Consider the following 26,055-nt stretch of genomic DNA (forward strand, 5'->3'; position numbering starts at 1 on the left):
TCCTCGAGCCATTACCTGCCTGCAATATCCACCGTGTGAGTGTGAACGTCCTGTCCTACTCGTTTGTCTTGGGGATTAAGTAAATGAAATAGAATAAGTTAACAATGCACTGTGTGACTGCTCTTTTCCATCTATTGCTGTAAATAATATTGGTCGCTCTAAAATATTGCTTGTGTGTGTATAATAAATCTGTTCTTCCTCCAAACTCTGTCTTTCTTCTCTCTTCTTCTCTTTCGGTCGCTTTAGAGGTTTCCCAATTGAATATCTGTAGCGCGATTAGTCAACGTTCGGTTGGAATCGGGTTCTAATCGGGGAGTAACTGTTCGGACGCGGTTAAATACACCACCGCTCGGTAAAATAACATCCAAAAACCGTGTCCGTAACAATTGGTGTCGAGGAGTCGGATTCGGACCCGGGACTAAATTTGTTAGGCCCAAATTTTAAAAAAAAAATCTTGGTCAAAATTACGAGCTGCCAAAATTGTGTTGTTTTATAAAACCCGAATTTTGAGATCGCGCCATGGACAATCAAGGCGATCGGATGTCGGTGGGGGAGATAGACGGGTTAGGGGTAACCCAGGAACCAGGGGAAATGTATGTGGAAGAAAGGGAGGAGGAGAGCAATGAGGAGGCGGTTGAGGGAGTAGCAGGCGTGCAAAATGGCGTCCTCGCGCACGTGGGTGTAGCGGCACCAAATTTTGCCACGCCCGCGACAGTAGCAGCGCCGCCGTTGGATTCGGACCTTTTGTTGCTACAAATCGGTGCCCTTATGGACAAAATGAGGGACGAAGCAAGGGCTGATAGTGCGAAAATGGAAAGCAGAATGATGGGGGTAATGAGGGACGAAGCGAGGGGTACCGGTGAGGGGTTAGACAATAATTTTAAGGAGTTAGACAAGAAATTTGAGGGGTTAGACAATAATTTTAAGGAGTTAGACAAGAAATTTGAGGGGTTAGACAATAATTTTAAGGAGTTAGACAAGAAATTTGAGGGATTAGACAATGGGATAGAAGGGGTGAAAAATGGGTTAATGGGGGTAGAAAACAGAATGGCCGCTCAAGAGAATCAGTTAGAGGGGGTGAAAAATGGGTTAATGGGGTTAGAAAATAGGATGGAGGACAAATTGCGGGAAATGGGGGAACAATCCGCCCGGGAAATCGAACAGATGGGGAACCAGATGGAGGAAATACGAAGAGGGATGAGTGAGGAGGTCTCGGGGCTACGCGAGGAGGTAAAGCGAGGCGAAAAGCGTATCGAGAAAGAGGTGAGAAATAATACGGCAAAGTTACAAGGGGGAATAGAAGATCTGACGGAGGAGGTGGAGCAGCTGACAGAGGGACAAACTAAGTTAGTGGAGCAGGTTCAAAAGAACACGGCGGTACTAGGAGGGTTAAAGGCGACACAAAAAGAAATTAAAAACGAATTAATAGCGACGCAGAGGCAATGTCAGATGGTACGGGAGGAACTGACAATGAGGGTGGAAGAGGTGACAGAAGCAATGGAGACGAAGGACCGGGAGGTAAGGACGCACGTAGAAACGGTCACGGTAGCCTTAGAGGACGAACTTGAGGAGACGCACCGAGAAATAAAAGAGGTTAAACAAAAATTAGAGGAAGTGGGAGAAGAGGTGAGTGAAATTAAGAAGGGACGGACAGAAACTAAGAGAGAAATCCGGGAGGAGGTGATGGAATGTGTACAAGGTCTGTGTTCAAATCATGATGCGGTGCTCACTAACCAAATAAAAAGTTTGCAGGTGGCAGAGAAGGTGCGACGAGGTACGGAGGTGAGTGGCAATGTACATGATGTGAGGGGAGATTCAGTCGGCTTGGGGATTGGTTTGGATCCGGGTGTTCGTGAAAGGCCGTTGGTGAGGTGTGTGACAGGACAGGTGTGCGAAAAAAGGGGTGTGCGAGAATGTCCGACCATGGGGTGTGTGAGGAAAAAGTGCACGCCGAGGAGTGAGTGTGCCGTCAAGAGTGAATTGGTCAAAGCGCGTGTGCGAGGGAGCACAGGGAAGCGCGGTGTGGTGAGTGTTACGGAGGAAGTAACGAAAAAGTGTGCGCGGGAGGACGCGCGAGAAAGGTGTGTAACGGACGGGTGCATGGGGAAAGCGCATGCTGTCAAGAGTAAGGGAGAATGCATGCCTGTGGTGAGTGTTACGGAGGAAGTAACGAAGAAGTGTGCGCGGGAGGATGCGCGAGAAAGGTGTGTAACGGACGGGTGCATGGGGAAAGCGCATGCTGTCAAGAGTAAGGGTGAGTGCGCGACTGAGAGTGGAGGTGAGAGTAGTGAGAGTGAAACGGAGCGTGAGCTGGTTGTGATAGGTGAGCGAGGATGTACACCTGGGATGGAAGGATGCACACCTGGAATGGTAGAGCGTGAGTGGGAATGCACGCTGGAATTGGTAGTGAGACACGTGGTTGGGTGTGCGGGTGAGAGCACACCTGTGATTGTCACAAAGGAGGTGACCGAGGAGGGGGCGCGAAGCGGTGTATTGGTGAGGTGTGCGAGCAACGAATGTGTGCCAAAGTGTTCGGTGGTCAGGTGTGTGACCAAGTCGGTGAGCGGAGTGAGTGTACCGAGGGGTGAAAGAAAAGGTACGAGGAGAATGGGAACGGCTGCATGTATGAGCAAGAAAGAGGTAGCGTATGCATGTAAGCCTGCAGGTGAAGCGTCGACGGTAACCGGGTTAAAGGTTAGGTCGACTTTTAGCCGGATCGGGCCCTCGGTGCGTGCCGGGCTTCGCGTGCCGCGAGAACCAGCGGAGATCCGAGCCACGGCGGGTTCGAAAGGACCGCCGTGCGCGATCCACGCTGGGCCTCGCGTGGAGCGGCCGCGTCCGGGCTCCACAAGGCGGAGCGGGCAGCTCGATAGGAAGGGTCGTCATGGCGACCACTTTCTATTGAGACGTGCCGGCAGGTCGAGATCGGGACATTGGATGGCTCCACGCCGAAGTGGTGCATGGGATCTCGGCCCGGGTAAGCCTCCGTCCCTGCCCCGAATGCGGGACGTATCCAGCCGCTGGCAAAAAAACGACCCGCGTTCATTGCTCGGCTGTACGAAGCCGGGCTGTAGATGTGAATTGGCGCACCGAGAGGATGTAATAAGTAGACGGGTGATGGTGATAGTGATAGTAGTGATTTGAAACGAAATTTAGAAAAGTAAATGGAATTGGCAGTAAATGGAAAATTTTTGAATTGTTGGATTTGGACGAGCGAAATTGGTAGTGAGAGACCCCCGATGTGGTGGGATGGCAAATCCACCATCCCTCACAGGTGGGGGCAAATGCGCTATAGATTATGGGGTTTATGGCAGTGAAAACGAGCCAGGGAGGGCTTGGATAATGATAGGGATCTAGCGAAGATGACCTTAGGTAACGATAAGGTTAGTTAGTGACTGATACCTGTAGTGGGGACGCAGGTAGGTTAGTGTGGTTGATAATGACGTGGGAGCGCAATAGTTTAAAGGGACGACTGGGAAGCGCAAGTTTCAGAGGGGAGGAGTTAGCTGAGATGATGCCGTGTGTGGGAGTGATTGAACAGGTGTGATTGCACAGGTGTGCAACTGAACAGGTGGATGGAGCAGTGTATGAGTGAGTGATGGTGATTGTGTATTGTGATGACCAAGTGGTCCAGGAAGAAAGGAGGGTGCAGGTGGCACCAGGTGGGATTGCACAGGTGTGCAACAACAGGTGTATGTGGTTGTATGGAATAAATGGTAAGGAGTAGTGGAATGGATGGTAGTGGAGTGAGAATGGTGGAAATTGTGGAGTGGAGTGGATGGTGCAAAGGTGTGAATGGGGGAAGAGTGGACCCCCATCACGGATACCCGGGGCGGGTAGTGTAAGTGTTAGGTAGAAGGGTACAGGTAAATTGTAGTTGGATATTGGCATCTGTGGTGCGGGTGACAGAATGGTATGTGGATGGGTGCGTTGGTGTTGTGGAAATGGCTGGGCGTGTAGCCTGTTAGTGTGTGTAGTTGGTTGGGCGCTCCACCACTGTGAGGATGTCGGCCAGGTGAGGCCGCAGGTGGGCTCTGGGAGCCGGTAGTAGTTGTTGTGGATGGGGCCCGAGGATCCGGAGGACGGACCCGGGTAGCCCAGTGCCAGAGGGCACCGAGTGGGGTGACAGAGCCAGGAGGGGCCTGCCCCAGTTAGATAGGTTAGGGTGAGGAGCTAGGTAAGCTCGGGTGGCAACTGCAGTGGTGGAGGTGTGCAGGTGGGTAGACCTGTTGGGAGAGGTACACGTCGCAGCCCAGAAATTGTGCTAGAGCACCGGGAGATGAATCGGGGGAGTGAGACCCCAAATTGAGGAGCACCACAGTTGGCCAATGGGAATTGGTTATTAGAACCCATAGTGTAAGTTGGCCAATGGATTGGCAGGGAAAGACCCCGGGTAGTGTAAAGTGTGTTAAAGTCATTTAGAGGATAGTTAGGATGAAGGATCTCCTCGCACCATCTGCATCCACTCACCTGAGGTGACAGGTACTCCACACCATGCCATGTTTTGATTATTTTTTATGATGCAAATGTTTGGATTGTGAGACGCATCATGACGTGGGTGTGACATTGTGCTTTGATGTTCCATCTCTGCCTCCTTATGAGGATTGATGATGAATTTGGTGATGGCAAATTTTGAAGTAAAGGGATTGTGGGGACGAATTTGGTATAGGGGAAATATGGGGAAGACGTGACAGTAGTGACGAATTTGTAAATGTGTAGATTTTTGTACATATGGGGTGAGAACAAGGGTAGGGTAGGTGACAGGGTGGTGACGTACGGTAGGGACGAGCTTTCTCACTTCGGCCTCCGTACGCATTTCACCTTGCATTGCCTTATTGACGTGTACCCTTGTGACCTTACCCCTCGCTCAATTGTCTTTCTTTTGTCTCCCACATGACCTGTGCGCCATTGGGTGCCGATGGGAGCGTGCGTGAGGTGGCCATTGTGCGCCCGAGATTCCCAGAACCAGCATGCATTGCGTTGATGTACCACTTTATGGACCGCTGTTCTGCGGCCAAGTACCACTTGATGGACCCCAGGTTCTGGGGCAGGGCACCTCTGTTGGAAACCGGCCATAGTGGCCAGGGAATCTTGCTTGCGGACCTCGGTAAGGTGGCACCTATGCCAGACAGGTGGACCACCCTTAGTTGGCCCCTGAGGCCCTAAATAAAAATGGACACAAGTTGTGCTTTTTTTAGTATGTCCAAATAGGCCGCATGAAGCCAGAAGACGTCGGGAAGAACATCGGCCCAGCAGAGAAGGAGAAGACCACCACCAGTTGTTTTGTTGTGTTTATTATGAACCATGGTAACCGCACCGGATGGTGTTTTTGGGTGCTTTGTGGTGTTTGGGTGTTTTTGGGTGCTTTGGTGGTATTGGTACTGGTGCATCGATGCAATGCGTGCTGTCTCCTCCCTCCCAACAGGAATTTCTTTCTCTTGTTCCCTAAAAAGAAAAAGAAAAAAACACACAGGTCCTGGGTTGCGTTGTAAATAAGAAATCACGTCATTGTAAATAATGCTCCCCACCGTAAATGTATAGTTTCAGAATAATTCCGTAATTCGGTTAGCTGTGGGCTTGAGTCTGTTAGACAGGATGCAATGCAATAGGGGGACATACTTATTTGTGTTTTAAAATTGTCACACTCAGGGTCAGGTTAATTGTAGAGGGAATTACACCTACATGTCACACTCAGTTAAGTCTAGTAGGCCCGAGGACGTGCCTGAAGAAAGGAGGGTGCAGTGTAACGATTTTGAGAAGTGTAACGGGTTTTGAGAAGTGTAACGGGTTTTGAGGAGTGTAACAATTTTGGAGGAAGGGTAACGGATGTGAAGAGTATGGTTTTGGTATGGTAACATCCTGGTAATGTAAATAATGGTCGCAGCCGTCCTCCTAATTAATTTCATAGAACATACACGCAGGTCACGATATATCTTTTAAATAGTGTATTTCCTTATTCCATGTAGGCTAAGTATGTGTTTTCCACTAGATTGACTTTGCATTGTATCAAACAAAATAAGCGTAGGCCCTTCCAATTTCCCCAAAACCTCCCTTCCAATTGTCTTCTGCATTTTGGCTGGTTTTCTTCAACCACCATTGGCCACGAGGTAAGGTTGGAGAAGAAAGGCGTGGCTCCACCTCGTCAGAAGAGGGCAGGAGTGAACCGGCCCTAACAGCCAATCAACGCCGCGGTGAGTGACCCGGCAGGCGTGCCCTCGGAGCCGGCGGCTTAATTCCGCCGGAGGTGATAAAAGCGAATGCAGGGGACTGCTTTAGGAGATGAGAGATGACTGGAGAGGAGCAACGAGGCTGCACCAAGGAGAGGGCTTGAGAGATACGCTGGGGGATGACCTGGAAGAGGAGCGCAATCCACCGCAAGCCCTACCTACCTGCCTGCATGCAATATCCCCTGTCGTTGGAGAGACGCGCTGAACGGAGGGAGACGGCTCCACCCCAGGAAGAGGAGCAGGTGTGCCGAGCCAGCGCGTGACGGCCGCGGATACGCGACGGAGGTTTTCCCGCCAAAACCGCGAGGGGTGCTGCGGCCTCCGACTTTGCCTTCCTCTCAAGCAATCAACCTCGACTCCTCGAGCCATTACCTGCCTGCAATATCCACCGTGTGAGTGTGAACGTCCTGTCCTACTCGTTTGTCTTGGGGATTAAGTAAATGAAATAGAATAAGTTAACAATGCACTGTGTGACTGCTCTTTTCCATCTATTGCTGTAAATAATATTGGTCGCTCTAAAATATTGCTTGTGTGTGTATAATAAATCTGTTCTTCCTCCAAACTCTGTCTTTCTTCTCTCTTCTTCTCTTTCGGTCGCTTTAGAGGTTTCCCAATTGAATATCTGTAGCGCGATTAGTCAACGTTCGGTTGGAATCGGGTTCTAATCGGGGAGTAACTGTTCGGACGCGGTTAAATACACCACCGCTCGGTAAAATAACATCCAAAAACCGTGTCCGTAACAATATATATATATATATATAAATCAAATGAATCCATCTTGAGTTATCCAACCTTTAATGAGCAAAATAAATAACTGCTCGACGTTTTCGATCAGCAACACTGACAACCGTGCATCCACTGACCTTTCTGAAGAGTGAAGAAAAAACAATTCTACACCCCCCTTATATTTATTTTGCTCATTAAATGTTGGAGAACTCAAGATGGATGCATTTGATTTTAATCCCAATCATTACTTGGTTGTCCTTACTTAATATATATATATTGTTACGGTCCGCGGTTAAGGATGTTATGTTTGCCGAGCGGAGGCCCCGCGACCTAACAGTTTCCCCGATTCACCCGATTCACTCGAACGTTGGCCGTATCGCGCCACAGCTATTCAATGAGGGAAAAGACAAAGATGACGGATGTGAAGAAAAGGAATAAGAAGACGAAAAAAGGTTGAAAATACTACTAAATTTATTTACTATTTACAGGGTCAAAATAACCAAGGAGAAGGAAAGATAAGAAAATAATTTACAGAAGCTTTTAGAGACACTGAAAATACTAGCTTATCTAACAGGCTTAACTTATTCCCAGGGACAAGACAAAAGACAGACTACGAACACACTTACACGGGGAATGATGATAGGAATGGCAGGTGGATGGCTGGGGGGAGAGGGAGGTCCAACGGGTCCGGCAGCACGATCGGCGCGTCGGGCAGCCGCCGTTCCTTCGCGGCCCTGCTCCAAACTGCCGTCCAGGCCCCACGCTGCTGTGGCTGCAGTTTCGGTGGCTCAAGCTGCTGTGGATGCAACCGCCACTCTTGTCATGGACCTCTCTTTGTCATGGACCTCTCTTTGTCATGGACCTGTCTTTGTCATGGACCTCTCTTGTCATGGACCTCTCTACGCAGCTTTGCTCTGACGACTCCCTCCTTATCACTCTTGCGCCCGCGCTTTTATAACGCCTCCGGCGATTAAGCCGCTGGCCTTCAGGACACGCCCATCGGTGTGCTCACCTCGGCCATGGTTGGTCGCGCGACCCTCTGGCTCCGCCCTTGATGACGACGGGCGGGCACGCCTTTCTTCCCCGACCCAAGCACATGTTCAATGGCGGCTTTGGAGGGGATGTAATTGGCAAATTGAGGCTTGGCCATGACGAAAGGGGAAATGGAGGTTTTTGGGAATGGGAATGAAGGGAATCTATCTATTTCACTTGGTGCAATGGAGTGTCATTTTAATGGAAGACAAGGCCTTACCCTAAAACACATAATAAAGATATAAGCTACTGAACAAGGGTTTTATAGTGTCCTTCAATGGATGCTTTATGGAATTAACTACCGGAACGCCCTTTGAACTTTACACAACACTGGAGGCAGGAGGGGCCAGACTCAAGCAATAATAATAATACACACAATCAAAAAAATACAGTCCTCATATCCGCAACAATATATATATATATATATATATATATATATATATATATATATATATATATATATATATATATATATATATATATATATAAAGTTCAAAACAAACCTGGTCACAAATGTGCCGCACTGACCGGGTCCTCAGTCGAGGTCCTCAGCATCAGCCCGTTTCGGCCCTTCAACCTCGATACGGTCAGCTAAGGGGGGGGCAGCAGGGGCACATACACATCCACATGCAGCAACTGCACCTGGATGTGTACATACCCCCACCCCCAGCCAGTGCGAACAACAACAACAACAACACCTCCACATCCAGAATCCACAGCACCAAACAAACATGGTGGAACACTCAAACACATACCTTTATACCCTTCACCACTCACCACCAAAACACACCAGATCATTCATACACACCCATACACACACATACACACACAACATCAACCAACCAACCACCTACCCTTACATCATACACCACTCAACACACAAAAACACACACTCATGCAAAAATTAATTCATGCAAAAACACACACCCTCACCCACTCACTCATATACACTGGTGTTTTATCTTGAACCTGGTGTTGGCTTAGCAGTTAGGGTGCCGGCTTGGGATCCTAGGATCCTGGGTTCGAATCCCGGTCAATTGCTGAATTAATCCCAGGGGGTTGACTCAGCCTGTTCATCCTTCCGAGGTAGGCAAATTGAGTACCAGCTTGCTGGGATGAATGATCACAGTGTGTACCCTGATTTAGAATAGGTACATCGTATCCCTGCTAATCGTAAGAGCGTGACCAAGGGTTGGCGTCAGGAAGGGCATCTGGCCATAAAAAACATTGCCTCAAACAGGGAACCATGATTGTCATGGGGCCTGCAAGGCTAACCCCCGCTCTAGCGGGGAAAATGGCCTTAAAACGATCATTCATTCATTCATTCATTCATTCATTCATATATATATATATATATTGTTGCCGATATGAGATTGGCCTCCATCCATATCCGCTTGTAAATATTCCCCTATTTCCCCAATACTTCCCAACTATCCCCAATCCCCCATTCCCTAGTCCCATTTTCTGTAAACAACACTCTGTAGACCCGACCTCCCCCTATTTCCCCCATTAAATGTCGCATCCAGGTCCACCGCATCTCACGTAGACAACTATAGGACATCTTGCTAGTTATTCTTAGTCTATGTCAGTTAAGGACTCGTTTCCATTAATTCTGACTCTTCGTTGCACCAGAATGTGATTGTATGGCACCGTTAGGAAGTTTAGGACCTCCCAATATCTCCCCGCAGCTCTTCCTCACGGTTCAGCAACAACAACAGCAACAACAACGGCGGCGGCGCGGGGAGTGCGCGTCCGCACTCCGGCTTGGTTAGCCGCCATCGAACATGTGCTCCGACGGGGTTACCACATAGGGGCTCGCTGTCAGCTCCTCGTCAAGGGCGGAGCCCGGTAACCCCCCGCACCCAATAGAAGCGGCGGACCGATTCCATCTGGGGCGGAGCCAACGAGCCGAGGGCGTGTCACTCCCCGCTGAGCATGCGCAGGAAGAGGGAGGTGACGTCAGATGCGCCCTCAGCTTGGAGAGAGAAGACGCCACCTCCGAGCGCTGCAATACCTCCCCGCATCTCTGGACCGGACCGTGTTTGATTCTGCCCCTGAGCCAAGGTGCACCTTGTCCTATCGACTGCCTGTCCTTCCCTGCCATCGATCCCTGTGTAAGTCAGTCTTGTTCCGTTTGTCTGTGGTCTGTCAGGGATAAGATAAGACTGTGTCTAAGTGCCCATCTTTTCTGTGCTTTACCTCTTACCTTGTAATCTACCCCTTTTCTGCACCACCAATTATATCCTCCTCCGGAGGTCTTGAGAACTGTACCCCCTTGTGTCGTTTCATTTATCCCAGTCGTTGTGTCCTTTCCATCATTGATTTAGCGTAGCGCGATTTGGCCAACGTTCGAGTGTAATCGGGTAAACTGTGCGAACACGGCGGCCATTCCGCTCGGCCCATCATAACATCTTAAGTCGTGTCCGTAACAATTGGTGTCGGGAAGTGAGATTGGACCCGAAGCGCGCTTCACGCGCTCGAAATTATTAACGGTGAAATTTGTGTTGTTTTAAAATAAAAACCCGAATTTTGAAAGTCGCGCTATGGCGGATCAAGACGGCTGGGTTCCGGTAGAGGAGAGTGAGGCAGGGTCGATCCAGGACCAAATTGAGGGACAAGAGGAGAGCGAAGCAGTGAGGGCGGCAGGTTCGCAAACTGGCGTCCTCGCGCACGAGGTTACGGGCACGCAAAATGGCGCCTCGCACATGGCCACGGCGACCGCGCCCGCAACCGTAGTAGCGCCACCGGTGGATTTGAACCTTTTTTTATACAAATGAAGGCCCTTATGGACAAGAATAATGAAGAAATGGAAAACAGAATGATGGGGGCCCTTATGGGACAAATGGGAGACCAAATTGGAGGTTTGAAAAACAGTATGGGGGCAATGAGGGACGAATTGGGGGGCAAAATGGGGGTAATGAGGGACGAAGCGAGGGGTACCGGTGAGGAATTAGACAAGAAATTAGAGGGGTTAGACAATGGGATAGAAGGGGTGAAACATGGGTTAATGGGGGTGGAAAATAGAATGGCTGCCCAGGAGAATCAGATAGAGGGAGTGAAAAATGGGTTAGAGGGGTTAGAAAACAGTATGGAAGGCAAATTGAGGGACATGAGGGACCAAGCGGAAAGGGAAGTTAAAAAAATGGGGCAGCAGATAGAGGGGGTCAGAAGGGGGGTAGAAACTAAATTGGATGCTCACAGGGAGGAAATGGAGCAGATGAGGGTGGCATCTGGGCAGGAGATGCAAGTGATGGGAGAGGAGATCAGAAGAGGTGTGAGTGAGGAGGTCGGAGGAGTGCGCGAGGAGGTGAGGCACTGTAAGGAGCGCATGGAGAAGGAGGTGAGAAAGGGGACTGTAAAATTGCAAGGTGGTATAGAGGAGTTGACGCTGGGAGTAGAACAACTGACAGTGGGACAAAAGGAGTTGGGGGACCAGGTAAAGAAGAACACAGCGGTAATAGAGGGTTTAAAATCGACACAGAAGGAGATGAAAAAGGACGTAGGGGTAATTAAAAAAGAGTGTCAGACGGTACACGAGGACCTGACGAGGAAAATGAACAAGGTGGTAGAGGTGATGGAGGTTAAAGAGCGTGAGGTGCGGGAGCACATAGAAAAAAATAAGGTGGAGTTAGAGGAAGAACTTAAGGGGGCGCACGAGGAGATGAAGGAGGTGAAGCAGAAATTAGAAGAAGTGGAAGAAGGGGTGAGCGAAATTAAGAAGCGACGGAGAGAGGATAAGAAAGAGATAAAGGAGGAAGTAAAAGAATTGGTCCAAAGTCTGTGTTCGGATCGTGATGATGTGCTCATTAACCGGATGAGGGATTCGCAGGTGATGGAGGAGAAGCGAAGAGAAAGAGGACCCGGTGTAAGTGGTGACCAATATGGTCGTGCGTATGATGCGCCAGGTGATTTAATGAGCTTGGGGGTCGAGATGGACCCGGATGTTCGTGAGAGGCCGTTGGTGAAGTGTGCGACAGGTCTGGTGTGCGAAAAACGAGGTGTGCGAGAATGTCCGACCATGGGGTGTGTGAGGAAAAAGTGCGTGCCAAGGAGTGAGGGTGCTGTCGAGAGTGAGTCGGTCGTAGCGCGTGTGCGAGGGAGCACATGGAAGCGCGTAGTGAGGAGTGTTACGGAAGATGTAAAGGGAGAATGCACGCCTGTGGTGAGTGTTACAGAGGATGTAACGGGAGAGGGTGTGCGAGAAAGATGTGTGACGGACAGGTGCATGGGGAAAGAGTGCGCTGTCAAAAGTAAGGAAGAGTGTACACCTGTGGTGAGTGTTACAGAGGGTGTAACGGGAGAGTGTGCGCAAGAGTGTGCGCGAGAAAGGTGTATAACGGACGGGTGCATGAGGAAAGAGTGCGCTGTCGAGAGTAAGGGTGAGTGCGCTGTCAAGAGTGGAGGTGAGACTAGTAAGAGTGACACGGAGCGTGAGTTGGTTGTGACAGGTGAGAAAGGATGTACACCTGGAATGGAAGGATGCACACCTGGAATGGTAGAGCGTGTGTGGGAATGCACGCTGGAATTGGTCGTGAGGCACGTGGTTGGGTGTGCGAGTGAGGGCACACCTGTGATTGTCACAGAGGAGGTGACCGAGGAGGGGGCGCGAAGAGGTGTGTTGGTGAGGTGTGCTACCAACGAATGTGTGCCAAAGTGTTCGGTGGTCAGGTGTGTGACCAAGGCTGGGAGTGGAATGAGTGTACCTGGGTGTGTTAGAGAAGGTACGACGAGGAGCATGGAAACGGCTGGATGTATGAGCAAGAAAGGGGTAGCGTATGCATGTAAGCATGCAGGTGAAGCATCGACGGTAACCGGGTTAGAGGTTAGAACGACTTATAGCCGAATCGGGCCCTCGGTGCGTGCCGGGCTTCGCGTGCCGCGAGAACCAGCGGGGATCCGAGCCACGGCGGGTTCGAAAGGACCGCCGTACGCGATCCACGCTGGGCCTCGCTTTGAACGGCCGCGTCCGTGCTCCACTAGGCGGAGCGGGCAGCCCGATAGGAAGGGTCGTCATGGCGACCACTTTTTGTTGAGGCATTCCGGCAGGTCGAGATCGGGCCATGGGATGGCTCCGTGCCGAGATGGTGCGTGGGATCTCGGCCCGGGTAAACCTCCTTCCCTGCACCGAATGCGGGACGTATCCAGCCGCTGGCACCAAACAACCCGCATTCATTGCTCGGCTTTACGAAGCCGGGCTTTGGACAGGAATTGGCGCACCGAGAGGCATTAGTGAGTAGACTGTGTGATGAGGTTAGTGTTTTGGACCCAAAATTAGAAAAAAACAAAATTTGATGATTGGCAAAGGATTGGCAGTAATGATTGGCAGATGATGAGTAGTGATTGGCAAATTTTTGATTTGTTGAAATTTGATGTGCAAAATTGGTAGTGGGAGATGCCCGATGTGGTGGGATGGCAACTCTGTCATCCCTCACAAAAAGTGGGGCAAATGCGCTATAGATTATGGGGTTGATGGCAGTGAAAACTAGCCCGGGTGGGTTAGGATATATTGTGTGTAGGGCCCTAGAAGATGACATTAGGTGACGTTAAGGTTAGTTAGTGACTGATACCTGTAGTGGGGACGCAGGTAGATTAGCGTGGATGATAATGACGTGGGAGCGCAATAGTTTAAAGGGACGACTGGGAAGCGCAAGTTTCAGAGGGGAGTAGTTAGATGAGATGATGCTGTGTGAGAACTGGACAGGTGTGTGGAGCAGTGAGTGTTGTGGATCAGCGCGAATGCGCTTGGGGAGAGAAGGGTGCAGGTGGCACCAGGTGTGAGATCACAGGTGTGCAAGTACAGGTGTGTGGAATACATGGAGTAAGTGGTACGGAGTGGTGTGCATGGTGCGAAGGTGTGGATGGGGGAAGAGTGGACCCCTTTCACGAGTACCCGGGGCGGGTAGTGTAAGTGTTAGGTAGAGGGTATAGGTAAATTGTGGTTGGATATTGGCATTTGTGGTGCGGTTGCAGAATGGTATTGTGGATGGGTGCATTAGTGTTGTGGAAATGGCTGGGCGTGTAGCCTGTTAGTGTGTGTAGTTGGTTTGGGCACTCCACCACTGTGAGGATGTCGGCCAGGTGAGGCCGCAGGTGGGCTCTGGGAGCCGTTAGTGTCAGTGGGTGCCTGAGGATCCCGGGTGTGGATCGGGCAGCCCGTGCCAGAGAGGGCACTGAGGGGGTGAGAGTGCGAGAGGGCCTTCCCCAGTTAGTTAGGTTAGGGTGAGGAGCAGGTAAGCTCGGGTGGCAACTACAGTGGTGGAGGTGTGCAGGTGGGTAGACCTGCTGGGAGAGCTACACGTCACAGCCCAGAAATTGTGCGAGGGCACCGGGAGATGAATCGGGGGAGTGAGACCCCAAATTGAGAAGCACCACAGTTTGGTCAATGGGAATTGGTTTTTAGAACCCATAGTGTAAGTTGGCCAATGGATTGGCAGGGAAAGACCCCGGGTAATGTAAAGTTGTTAAAGTCATTTAGGAAATAGTTAGGATTGATGAACCTGTCGCACCATACGCAGCCACTTACCTGAAGTGATGATGATGACTCCACACCTGTGTTTCTTTGTTTTGTGTTGCAGGAAATGAGAATTGCTGTGTGGATTTGTGAGACGCATCACGACGTGGATGAGACATTGGGGTGATTCCATCTCTCCCTCCTTAGGAGGGACTGATGATGAATTGGTGATGGCAAATTTTGATGTTGAGTTGGAGATGGCAAATTTTGATGAGAGTTGGAAATGGCAAATTTGATTGGTTAGGAGCAGATCCCCGAGCAGATTGGTTAGAAGACGAATTTGGTTTATGGGAGGAACGGGGAAGACAGTAGGGACGTTTGTTGATGTGTAAAGTAGATGTTTATGGGTAGTGTTGTGTTTTGTGGATACAGTAAGGGGTAAGGGAGGGGCAATGTAGGTTACCTGGTGGGGGGGGGGCGTACGGTAGGAACGTACCTGTCTCACCTGGTTCCCATGTGCCCCCAGTGTGCATTACCTTGTATTGCGTGCACTTTTGCGCCCTTACCACCTTACTCAATTGTCTTCTTTTGTCTCACACCTCCGAGGATCTGGCTTTGGGGCAGAGAGAGAGGAGAGAGAGGTGCTGGCTCCGCAGTTGTGGGCCTGTACTTTCGCTGCTTGCTGCCTGGATCGATACACCATATGGACCGCAATTTTTGTGGCCGCCCACCATGGACCGCAGTTCTTCTGCGGGCAAGCACCACCCGTGGATGGACCTATGGGTCAACGTGGCACCTATGCCATACAGGTGAACCACTTTTAGTTGGCCCCCTGACGGCCACAATTTAGAAATGGACGCGGTTGGCGCCTTTCTTTATTTTTAAAGACGCCAGGAGGCCAAGTGCACTTCAAGAAGGCAAGACCAGCGGCAGAACATCGGCCGGCTGCGACACCACCGGTGACTATGAACACTTTATTGGTGCACCGGATGGTGCTGACTGTGTGTATGGGGTGGTGCTTTTGGTGCTTGGATGGGGTGCTCTGCACATTATTAAAGGCCGTAGGGCCACAGGGCACTCGTGGGTTGGTGTATCGATGCTGGCATGCGTGCTCTCTCTATGCATAACATCTGCATGTGTTCCTCAAAGAACAGGTCCTGGATCGTAGTGTAAATATCAGTCTTGTATAAATAATGCTCCCTACCGGCTGTATGTTTAGTTTGAGGATGCTTTCCGCGATTCGGTTATCCTGTGGGTGTGTTTCTGTGAGGAGAAGGGTGCAACATCGCAAAGGAACATATTTACTCATTTGTGAACATCTGTAAAACTGTCGCACTCAGGGTTGAGTTAATAGTAGAGGGAACTACATCTGAGTGCCACACTAAAGTAAGTAAAAATTTATCGGGTCGGGACGCCCCGAGGTAGAGAAGGGTGCAATGTTGCGGATATGAGATTGGCCTCCATCCATATCCGCTTGTAAATATTCCCCTATTTCCCCAATACTTCCCAACTATCCCCAATCCCCCATTCCCTAGTCCCATTTTCTGTAAACAACACTCTGTAGACCCGACCTCCCCCTATTTCCCCCATTAAATGTCGCATCCAGGTCCACCGCATCTCACGTAGACAACTATAGGACATCTTGCTAGTTATTCTTAGTCTATGTCAGTTAAGGACTCGTTTCCATTAATTCTGACTCTTCGTTGCACCAGAATGTGATTGTATGGCACCGTTAGGAAGTTTAGGACCTCCCAATACCTCCCCGCAGCTCTTCCTCACGGTTCAGCAACAACAACAACAACAACAGCAACAACAACGGCGGCGGCGCGGGGAGTGCGCGTCCTCACTCCGGCTTGGTTAGCCGCCATCGAACATGTGCTCCGACGGGGTTACCACGTAGGGGCTCGCTGTCAGCTCCTCGTCAAGGGCGGAGCCCGGTAACCCCCCACACCCAATAGAAGCGGCGGACCGATTCCATCTGGGGCGGAGCCAACGAGCCGAGGGCGTGTCACTCCCCGCTGAGCATGCGCAGGAAGAGGGAGGTGACGTCAGATGCGCCCTCAGCTTGGAGAGAGAAGACGCCACCTCCGAGCGCTGCAATACCTCCCCGCATCTCTGGACCGGACCGTGTTTGATTCTGCCCCTGAGCCAAGGTGCACCTTGTGCTATCGACTGCCTGTCCTTCCCTGCCATCGATCCCTGTGTAAGTCAGTCTTGTTCCGTTTGTCTGTGGTCTGTCGGGAATAAGATAAGACTGTGTCTAAGTGCCCATCTTTTCTGTGCTTTACCTCTTACCTTGTAATCTACCCCTTTTCTGCACCACCAATTATATCCTCCTCCGGAGGTCTTGAGAACTGTACCCCCTTGTGTCGTTTCATTTATCCCAGTCGTTGTGTCCTTTCCATCATTGATTTAGCGTAGCGCGATTTGGCCAACGTTCGAGTGTAATCGGGTAAACTGTGCGAACACGGCGGCCATTCCGCTCGGCCCATCATAACATCTTAAGTCGTGTCCGTAACAATATATATATATATATATATATATATATATATATATATATATATATATATATATATATTGTTGCGGATTTGAGAATCCTGTGTAATTGTTGTAAATATCACCCTCTGTAAAATGTAATGATTCCTTGTAAATACCTTTCTGTAGTGTAAAGGTCAAAGGTCGTCCTCTTAGTTAGTCCATATACATGCACGTAGGCCACCATATACCCTTCTAAATAGTTATTTCCTTATTATGTGTATTAGTTTTAGTTGTTTTAGTTTTAGTTTTAGTGTTTCCCATTAGTTGACTCTGCATTGCACCGAATTGAAATAAGATAGATCCCCTTTCAATTCCCTCAAAGCCTCCATTGCCAACTGCATTGCCGCCATTACGGCGTGGTCAGCTCGGAGAAGAAAGGCATGTCTCCACCTCGTCATCAGAGGGAGAAGTGAACCAGCCCCGATCAACCAACCAAGGATGAGGGGTTTGGCTTGAGAGGGCGGAGAGAGAACGATCGGGCAGTTTCGCGAACGTTCCAGGGTGTGGCGATATATAACCCCCAGCGCGACGCCCCCATAAGGGAGACGATTGGAGATAGGGACGATTTGAGGAAGGAGACGATTTGAGGAAGGAGACGATTGAGGAAGCGGATGACGAACCAATGAGCATGGAGTCCACCGCAGCGGAATCCACCGCAGCTTTTGACCACGGCAGCTTTGAGCGGTGACGGTGGTTGCGGCCACGAAGCAACGTCGCCGTGCGGAGATGATTGAGGAGAGTCGGCGGCTGCTCAACTCGAGCCAGGATCACACCAACCACCGCATCCTTCCCGCCTTGTGATCCCACCACCTCGTCCGTCCAGCCATCCATCTCCTGCCATTCATTCCTATCATCATTCCCCATGTAAGTCTGATTGTCGTCCGTCCTTTATGTTGTCTGGGGTATAAGTTAAGCCTGTTTAGATAAGCTAGTATTGCACTGTGTCTTCTTCTTCTGTAAATTCTTTTCGTATTTTTCCTCCTCCTTGGGTTTTTTTGTTCTTGTAAATATTAGTAATAAATTATATTTGTTCTTCCTACCTTGCCTTCTTTCCTTTACATCCGTTTCGTTTTAGTGATTTCCCCATTGAATACCTGTGGCACGATTTTGCCAACGTTCAGAATCGGGTCTAGTGAATGCAAATGGTTCGAGCCGCGGCTGCTAATCCGCTCGGCAATTAACATCTTGCCCGCGGTCTTGGACGAGGTTGTTCACCTGCCTCCCTGGAGGGAGCTGGGCAGCTTCAGGAGCAGAGACAGCCAGTGAAAATAGAAGGGGGACTAACCCCCCCCCCCCCCCCCCTAAGGGGAGTGCCGTACTCCGTTTCCGCAACAATATATATATATATATATAATATTATAAGAGAGCCATTGGTCTGTCTGTCTGTGTGTCGTCATTTTTCTCGGAGATGGTTGAACTCATCTTCGTCAAACTTCCAGACGTTCATCAGTGAATGCTTGGGAGTGTTTTAGGCAAAAAAGTTAGTTTTTTTGGATTTTTAAAAGTCGCTCTATAGTGCCTAAGCCTTTTTGATTAATGACAGTTATATACAAGTACACATTCGCATACATAAATACAAAACAATTGCCAGACATTTGAACACAAATCGTCAAACAATTCCGGAAGCAGTTTAAATTGGTGGTAAGGCTTCTTCTTCTTTTTCCTGAACATCATCATACTTAACTCAGAAACGTGATGAACGACACATTCACCAGCATATATTCAATGAAAAGGTAAAATGATGATTTGATATTTGTGATGGATTCTGATTTGGATGTAATTGATTTTCCATTATATTTACCATCATTTCAAATATGTTAATGTTTGTTTTTCGCTTGAGCGACGCCGGTACTCCAGCTATAAACGCGTATGTACTTTACTCAGGGTACAAATACAAATACAACTCTGTCTGGGGAGGGGGGGGGGTAACATAGTCTATGTGGCCGCGGCCTCTTGCGGGTGTGTGGGGGACCAGGATATGGGAATAAATTCTCTATGAAAATATTGTTGCGGAGATGAGGACTGTATTTTTTTGATTGTGTGCTGTATTATTATTATTATTGTTTATTCTGCGCCCCCCTACCTCCGGAGCTGTGTAAAGGTGAAAGGGCATCCCATAATTAGTCCACGAGCATACACGTCAGCCAAATAATAGAATACCCCTGTTTGATAGTTATCTCTTATTCTGTGTTTTAGAGTAAGGCTGTGTCTCCCATTAATTGAAGTACTCCATTGCACCAGTGAAAGAGAATAGATCCCCTTTCATTCCCATCCCCAAAATCTCCATTCCCTTTTACATCCCCTCTCGTGATTGCCAACCCTCGATTGCCAATTACCTCCCCTCCAATAACCGCCATTGACCACGAGGCAGGGTCGGAGAAGAAAGGCGTGTCTCCACCTCGTCATAGAGGGGAAGAGGGGCGTGCCCGCCCGTCGTCATCAAGGGCGGAGCGAGAGGGTCGCGTGACCAACCAGGGCCGAGGTGAGCACACCGATGGGCGTGTCCTGAAGGCCGGCGGCTTGATCGCTGGAGGCGCTATAAAAGGCGCGCACGCAAGAAGCAAGAGAGAGAGTTGTGAGGAGTCAGTCAGTGGAGTCGGTGGTCAGTTGGTTGCGTTGGTTGCGGTGAGGAGTCGGTGGTGGTGGTCAGTTGGTTGCGTTGGTTGCGGTGAGGAGTCGGTGGTAAAGAGTGAGCGGACCAAGAAAGAGTTGAGGGTTTGGACCAGACGAGTCGGACAAGGCCTGGCAAAGCACGCGACGTCCACAGCAGCCACAACAGCAGCTTGGGGGCCTGAACGGCGGTTTGGAGCAGGGCCGTGAAGGAACGGCGGCTGCTAAACGCGCCGGTTGTGCTGCAGGACCCCCTTGGACCTTCCTCTCCCTCCAGCCATCCACCTCCTGCCTTTCCACCCTTCTTGTGTACGTGAGTTTGTTTTGTTTGTTCTGTCCCTGGGTTAATTAAGTCTGTATAAGCTAATAATTGCACTGTGTCTCTGATTCTTCTGTATATTATTTTATTATCTTTCCTTCTCCTTGGTTACTTTGAGCATGTAAATAGTAGGAATAAATTTAGTAGTATTTCCAACCTTTTTGTCTTCTTCTTCTTCTTCTTCTTCTTCTTCACATCCGTGTCGCCTTTGTCTTTTCCCTATTGAATAGCTGCGGTGCGATCCGGCCAACGTTTGGGTGGAATCGGGTTCTAATCGGGGAATAACTGTTCGGTCGCGGTTGGACCATCCGCTCGGCCCATCATACCATCTAAACCGCGATCAGTAACAATATGTACCGTGTAGCGTTACTTGGTGATGGAGGCAGAGGGTATTACAATTTCCTATTTCACTTGGGCAACACTGAGGTTAAAGCACTCTTTGCATGGGTAAATTTTTCCTCCCTCCCTTCCCCCCTTCCCCAAAACAGAGGGGCCTGTCAAAGCCACACCCCCCACTACCCCCAAAGAATATGTTTGTGTTGAAGTGTGGTGCTGCGCACACAACTTGCTTGCCAAAGAGGTAGGCCACAACGCATTTGTTAAAACCAAAAGAGTCTTTATTTCGAAAGCTCGAACTGCAGCACTGAGCAGCTCGAGCTTAGAGCCCGCATATATGTGCCGAGGCCACGCCTAGTCCCCGGGCGTGGCCTATCGGTCGAAGGGTGGGGCATGTGCCATCGGTCCCCGCCTGGGCGCTCGCGCCACCCACTGGTACGCGGAATTATTGCCCCTTGTGCCCGCCACATGCGCCCCCCCCAGAATTCCCGCGCACCTGAAGGGTGAGTTTGCGGGGAAGCCGGATGACCTGGCCGAAACGCCCCCTGGCGATGGGTGCAGGGCTGGGGGGCAGCGGGCCGGTGGGGCTGAGGGGTGCCGGGGGTCCGACCGCCGGGGGGCAGCCTCGACGCGGAGGCAGAGCTGCTGGCAGGGGTGCCGGGGGTCCGACCGCCGGGGGGCGGCCTCGACGCGGAGGCAGCGCTGCCGGCGGGGGGTGGTCCGGATCGAGGTGGGCCGGCTTGAGGCGGTCCACGGAAATGCGATCCGGGGCACCACCGATGTCGACCGTGAAAAAATTGTCACCGGTCTCAAGCACGTGGAAGGGCCCGTCATACAGGGGCCGTAGCGGTGCCCGGTGGGGGTCGTACCGGATGAACACGTACTTTGCCGTGCGAAGCTCCGGGGTGACGTGGGAAGGCGGGCAACCGTGGTGTGCCGTTGGCACCGGGGCGAACCTCCGGGCGGTCTCCTGAAGGGCGGAGCGCTGTTGCGCCGCGGACCAAGGAGCCGTGGAGTCGGGGATAAATTCACCCGGTACCCGCAGTGGTTGCCCGAAGACCAGCTCCGCCGAGGACGCGCGCAGGTCGTCCTTGGGCGCCGTCCTGAGGCCCAGCAGGACCCAGGGGGGCCTGTCGACCCAGCCGCCATCGCGGAGGCTGGCCCGGGGCGCGGCCTTCATGGAGCGATGAAAGCGCTCGCACAGGCCATTGGCCTGGGGGTGGTAGGCCGTGGTGTGGTGTAGCTTCACCCCGAGCCCTTGCGCCACCACGGCTCAGAGCTCCGAGGTGAACTGGGGGCCGCGGTCGGACGAGATGTCCGTGGGGGCACCGAACCGGGCAACCCAAGTGGCGATAAAGGCTTGCGCCACCTCAGCCGCAGACGTCGCCGCCAATGGGATGGCCACCGGCCACCGCGTGGTGCGGTCGACCATGGTGAGGAGGTGGGTGAACCCTCGCGAGGGGGGCAGAGGTCCCACCAAGTCGACGTGCACGTGGTCGAACCGCCGCTCAGGCACCGTAAACGGGGCCAACGGTGCCTGGGTGTGGCGGTGGACCTTTGCGCGCTGGCACGCGAGGCACGTCCTGGCCCAGTCGCGGACGTCCTTCCTGAGGCCATGCCAGACGAACTTCGCCCCGACGAGTTTCTGGGATGCCTTCGCGCCAGGGTGGGACAGGCCGTGGATGGCGTCGAACACTGGGCGCTGCCAGCCAGCGGGCACGATGGGGCGAGGCCGGCCGAGGTAGACGTCGCATAGGAGGGCCGTGCCCGCGGCGTCGAACGGCACCTCGGTGACGCGGAGGCCCATGACGGAGGTCCGCAAGGCCTGGACGCTGGGGTCGGCGGTCTGGGCCTCCGCCATCCGGGCATAGTCGACCCCGAGGTGGACCGCGTGCACGACGGACCGGGAAAGGCAACCCGCCACCGGGTTGTCCTTACCCACCACGTGAGGATGTCTGTCATGTACTCGGACATGGCAGAGAGGTGGCGCTGCTGCCGTGCCGACCATGGCTCGGCAACCTTGGCCATCGCGAACACAAGGGGCTTGTGGTCAACGAAGGCCACGAACGGGCGGCCCTCCAGCAGGTGGCGGAAGTGTCGGACCGCCAGGTGGAGCCCGAGCAGCTCGCGGTCGAAGGTGCTGTACCGGCGTTCGTGCGGGCGAAGCTGCCGGCTAAAAAACGCCAGCGGTTGCCAAGCACCATGCACCCATTGCTCGTGCACCGCGCCCACCGCGTAGTCCGACGCGTCGGTGGTGAGGGCGATCGGTGCATTGGGCGCCGGGTGCGCCAGCATGGTGGCGTCAGCCAGAGCCAGCTTTGCGCCCGGGGACGCTGCAGCCATCGGCTCCGACCATGCGATGTCACCTTTGCCCGGCTTGCCCCGAAGGGCCTCGTGCAAGGGGCGGAGGAGCCGGCGACGTGGGGCACGAATCGGTGGTAAAGGTTTACCATGCCCAGGAACTCCTGGAGCCCCTTGATCGTGCGGGGCCGTGGGAAATCCCTGACCGCCTCCACCTTGGCCGGTAAAGGGACGGCCCTGTGCTCGGTGATGCGGTGCCCCAATAAGTCGATGGTGGCGACGCCGAAACGGCACTTGGCAGGGTTGATGATTAGGCCATGCTGGCCCAGGCATTCAAAAAGCGTGCGGAGGTGGAGCAGGTGCTCCTCCCGGGATGCGCTCGCGGCTAGGATGTCATCCAAGTAGACAAACAGGAAAGGTAAGTCGCGCAAGACACTATCCATAAGCCGCTGGAATGCCTGGGCCGCATTCTTCAACCTGAAGGGCATCCTTAGGAATTCGAAGAGGCCGAAAGGGGTGATGACGGCCGTCTTCGGGACGTCGTCCAGTTGGACGGGGACCTGATGGTAGCCCCGAATGAGGTCCACCTTAGAAAACACGGTCGTGTTGGCCAACCGAGCGGAAAAGTCCTGAATGTGTGGGACCGGGTAGCGGTCGGGGGTGGTGGCATCATTGAGCCGGCGGTAGTCCCCGCACGGCCGCCATCCCCCGCCGGGCTTCGGCACAATGTGCATCGGAGAAGCCCAAGCGCTGTTGGAGCGCCGTACGATCCCCAGCCGCTCCATCGTGGCGAACGCCGCTTTCGCCACGGCGAGCTTCGTGGGCTCGAGCCGGCGTGCCCGGGCATAGACCGGCGGCCCGACCATGGGGATGTGGTGCTCCACCCCGTGTTTAACGGCCACCGCTGAGAAGGTGGGCCGCGTGAGGGCCGGGAAACTGACGAGGAGGCGGGTAAAGTCGTCCGCTGCCGGAAGCGTGCAAACCAAACTCGCCGGGACGGAACCTTCCAGCAAGCCGCTTGGCAAGCCGCTCGGTGAGCCGCTCAGTGAGCTGCTCAACGAGCTGCTCAGTGAACAAGCGAGCGAGCTAAAGGTTTCGGCCTGGACGAGCCGTCTGCGCTTCACGTCGACCAACAACCCATTCGCACATAGGAGGTCCACACCAAGCAATGCCATTGGCACGCTGGCGGTCACGAACGACCATTGAAAGCGCTGCCCTCCGAACCGCAGGGAGAGGCAGCACTTCCCGAATGTGTGGATGGGTGTACCGTTGGTGGCAAGCAACGCGGGGCTCCGGCCCGCGGTTCGCTTGTCGGGCGTGGAGGCGGGGATGACGCTTACCTGCGCTCCTGTATCGCAGAGGAAACGGCGCCCGGACAAGATGTCAGTGATGAATAGGAGGCTGCCGGAATGGCCGACGCTAACGAGCGCCAGCCCGGTCGTTTCCCGACTTGTCAAACGAGCATGGCGGGCAACACCTCTTAGCCTTGTGGCCGAACCTGGCGTGGAAATAGCACCAGGCTTGCGGTGGCGGCCGCGGTGTTCTCGGCGGCGGTGGTGGTGGGCGGGGCACGGCAGCGGCCACGGGGGACGCTGTAGCCTCTGCCCCGGGATCCACGGCAGCAGCACCGTAACTCGACCGCGTGTCGCAAGCCGCGAAGAACTTGTCGGCCTCTATGGCCAGGGCGCGGGGTTCCCTTATTTTGGAACCGACCAGCGCGAGGTGTACCTGTAGAGGTAGCTGGCATAGGAAAAGCGCCCGGAATAAGAAATCCGGGGCTTGGTCACCCAGCAGCGACAGCATAAAATCCATCCCACGGATGGTCGTGTGTCGCCGAGTTCGGGAAGGTCCAGGAGGCGGTCGGCCCGTTCGATCTCCGTGAGGCCGAACGTGGCGATGAGGAGACGTTTGAGCGCCCCGTACTTGTGGTCGACTGGCGGGTGCCGCAGGATGGACACGACTCGGGCGGCAGTGCCGGGCCCGAGGGCGGTTACCACGTGGTAGTAACGGGTCTCATCCGCCGTTATGCCTCGAAGCTGAAATTGCGCTTCGGCCTGCACGAACCACACGTCGGCCTGTGCTTCCCAAAACTCTGGAAGTTTTACTGCGACGGCGTTGGTGGCCATGGTGCGTTCGGTGGTCAGCAATGGCTGAACCAATCGGGGTCACCAGTGAAGTGTGGTGCTGCGCACACAACTTGCTTGCCAAAGTGGTAGGCCACAACGCGTTTGTTAAAACCAAAAGAGTCTTTATTTCGAAAGCTCGAACTGCAGCACTGAGCGGGCTCGAGCTTAGCGCATATATGTGCCGAGGCCACGCCTAGTCCCCGGGCGTGGCCGATCGGTCGAAGGGCGGGGCATGTGCCATCGGTCCCCGCCTGGGTGCTCGCGCCACCCACTGGTGCGCGGAATTATTGCCCCTTGTGCCCACCACAGTGTAGTATATCTTTCCCCTCCCTCTCCCCTCATCTCTCCTTCCACTCCCCCTACTCCTTTCCTCACCCCTCCCTCTCCTGCCTCCCTCCCCCCCTTCCACTCCCCTACTTCCTTCCTCACCGTAAAATCACGGACAGCAATCGAGCGTTAATGGAGGCGTTCAGTTCCAATATATATAGCGGATTATACGCGAAGAGGAAGAGTAGCGACTTACCTGAATGGCATTGCTGATGTCTTCACCCTGTGAAAATAACTCACACGAACCCGGTTTAAAATGTGCAAGAAAAATAATAAACGGATTTATTAAAACTGAACCCGGGACAAGAGAAACGTGATGGTAAAACTAAAACCTAAATGGAGCGCTCCCTCACCAGACTTAAACACAGACAAAGGGAAGATAAATAAAAAATAACAGTATGTGTGCACTTAGCTCAACCAGCTCGGGGTCTCGTCAGGGTTCATCAAACTTGAGCGCACAGTCCAGACGCAGCTATGGTGTTGGCGGGAACCTCCCGGTCGTTGGCAGCAAAACAGGCCTTGAGCGCGCAGGCCCAAGCGTTCGTCCATGCATCATTTTTGCCTGGTAAACTTCAGCTCTCTCCTCACGTCAGTCGAACAGGGGAACGAGGAGACGATGCCGGTGTCAGCAAGGGTGTCGAGGGCCAGGGGTAAGCGAGAGGCAAGGAAGGGCAATAAGCAAGGGTCCAGGGTCAGCGAGCAAGGTGGAGGGCAAGGAGAAGGGAGTCCAGCACAAGGAGAAGAAAAAATGTCCATCCTCCAGTGCTCTTAACGTCAGCTCGTGACGTCACCGGCGCTTCTCCTCCACTCAATGCAGGCCAACAGCACCGGCCCAGCGCTCCACCAATGGCCGCGTTGCTTCTCCTTCATGCCATCGGTCCGTGGCCAATCAGCACGTCTCTTCTCCTCGCTCCTCCCTCTACCAATCGGCGGGCTTCGTCCTGCCTAGTGTCTTCCTATTGGTGGTGTCTCGTCCAATCGCTGCCCCTCTGGGCGTGGCTTTTGCCTGCATGCTCGATGTTGCCATACAAGCTGTAGTCTAGTAGGAAGACTAGGTCCCCC

At 52.7% G+C, this 26,055-nt stretch overlaps 1 long non-coding RNA gene across 2 annotated transcripts in view; it reads left to right on the forward strand.

Moving 5' to 3' along the window:
• The window catches only part of LOC137422503 (uncharacterized), a 110,472-nt gene that overhangs the window by 59,274 nt on the left and 25,143 nt on the right, over positions 1-26,055 (forward strand). Inside the window, exon 1 of one of the 2 annotated variants that reach the window (XR_013622597.1) lies at positions 16,263-16,639. The exons of the other annotated variant lie outside the window; for it this stretch is intronic. This is a non-coding gene — a long non-coding RNA (uncharacterized LOC137422503). Of the gene's footprint in view, positions 1-16,262; positions 16,640-26,055 lie in introns of those variants that run through there. 2 annotated transcript variants of the gene reach the window in all.

The sequence above is a fragment of the Myxine glutinosa genome, chromosome 2 (genome assembly GCF_964187855.1).
Source record: "Myxine glutinosa chromosome 2, kmMyxGlut1.1, whole genome shotgun sequence".
In the NCBI taxonomy this organism is placed as follows: Eukaryota; Metazoa; Chordata; class Myxini; order Myxiniformes; family Myxinidae; genus Myxine; species Myxine glutinosa.